The sequence below is a fragment of the Coregonus clupeaformis genome, chromosome 1, assembly GCF_020615455.1.
Source record: "Coregonus clupeaformis isolate EN_2021a chromosome 1, ASM2061545v1, whole genome shotgun sequence".
Lineage (NCBI taxonomy): Eukaryota > Metazoa > Chordata > Actinopteri > Salmoniformes > Salmonidae > Coregonus > Coregonus clupeaformis.
Window position 1 is genome coordinate 31,969,338 of NC_059192.1, and position 1,816 is coordinate 31,971,153.

The following is a 1,816-nucleotide window of genomic DNA, read 5'->3' on the forward strand; positions in this document are numbered from 1 at the left end:
AGGAGACCTGGAAGGCAAGACTAATCAAAGTGACAAGTAAGAAATGGTCTGATATCAAACTCCTGGTTCAGACCTTTAGGAGACATGGTGCACAAACAGTGACTCCAATACAATTCTCTTCTCAATAATAGATTATCAGTATTCAGTATTCATTATCAGTATTCAGTATTTGGGCGTGAGGCTGTCATCCTGGATTATATTTTTTATAACTATCCCTTGCTTCATGCAGCCACTCTGGGTAACCCCGCTGTCTGAAACGCACATTCAGACAGTCGGATTGTTTATCATAGTCACTCTGTTTACTACAAATCCTGCGTATTCAACTGTATTGGCTGATGGGGAGGCTCTTTTTTAGGAGTGTAGGGTGGAAGCTGTCTCCGCGTAACAGGAAATTAATGTCCGTCGGCTTCCTGTATAGGTCTGTGCTAAAGCCACCCCCCTCCCTCTTTATCAATGTCCAGAAAACTTGTTTCATGTGCATCAAAGGTAGAAAACTTGTTTCATGTGCATCAAAGGTGAGGGTGAATTTCAAATGTTCACTGCTTGTATTGATGAAGGAGTGGAATCGATGAAGTTCCTCTGCTGTGCCCTGGCATAGAAGGAATACGTCATCAATGAAGCGTTTCCAGTATTTGATATATTGCGCAAGAATGAATTGTTAGGGCTGAATATCACATTCTTCTCAAACAACCCAACATACAGATTGGCATAATTCGGTGCCATTTTTCTACCCATAGCAGTTCCCTTCTGTTGAATGAACATATCATTTTCAAACATGAAAAAGTTCTTAGTCAGAACAATCTCGTCAAGTTCAACAATACAGTTAGTGATAGGGGGTCGTTTATTTTAGCTCATGAAACATGGGAACAAAACTTTACGTTCCGTTTTAATATTTTAATCCAGTGTATTATTGAATGTTATGATGGACACGGCTTTGTAGAACCAAAACATACACAGCCTCAGGTCAACAAACTCGAACTTGATAATTAATCATTTGGGGGGCTGCAGTTCGCGAACGATATTGTGATTACCACCGCAGTCAAGGAATGCATTCCGCCAAGAGTCGTTCACAATCCAGTACGGTTGCGGCTACAACTAGTCTAGACCTCGTTTAAAATGTATCAAGAAATAATCGTATTTGTTTGTATGCCTAGCAATACACAGATGTACATTGTTTAAAGCACACGTTAACAAGTCTCAGTCACAAATGACAGCTCCAATTAGCCCAGTATGGTGAACGAGAGGCTTGTACAATTATGACTCGAATTTCGAGTTTTCAATTCATCGTTCGCCGGTAGGGGGTCCTGTGTGCTCTGGGCATGACTGACTCAAATGAACGAAATGAGTCGAAAGATTTGTTATTTTGACTGAACGAGTCAAAAAGATCTGAGTCAATAAAAAGAGGCGAACTTCCCATCACTAGTTCATTGGTTAATTGTGTGGGGGACGGGGTTATTGCAAAGGCCATGGCGAAAATATTGCCTACTAAATTGTTAATTTCATTACAGTGTGTGTGCGTGTGTTTCTTACATATATTTTAATGCAATGTGAACGTGAGGATGATGATGATGAAGAAAATATAGCTGTCATGACAGTGATTTTTGTGCTGAGTCATCATCAATTTCTGTGATGTGGGTTGAGATCACCATAATGTCAAAGGCGGGGTGCAATGACATGAATATTCATGAGTCTCGACATAGATGGTTGAGCCTTCTTGAGTGTGTGATGTCACACAGATTCTCTACAGAGCCATCTGTTTAGCTAGCTCGTGCCGCCGGCATGAGCAGTTAGCACTGACCCAACGACTTGGGAAACC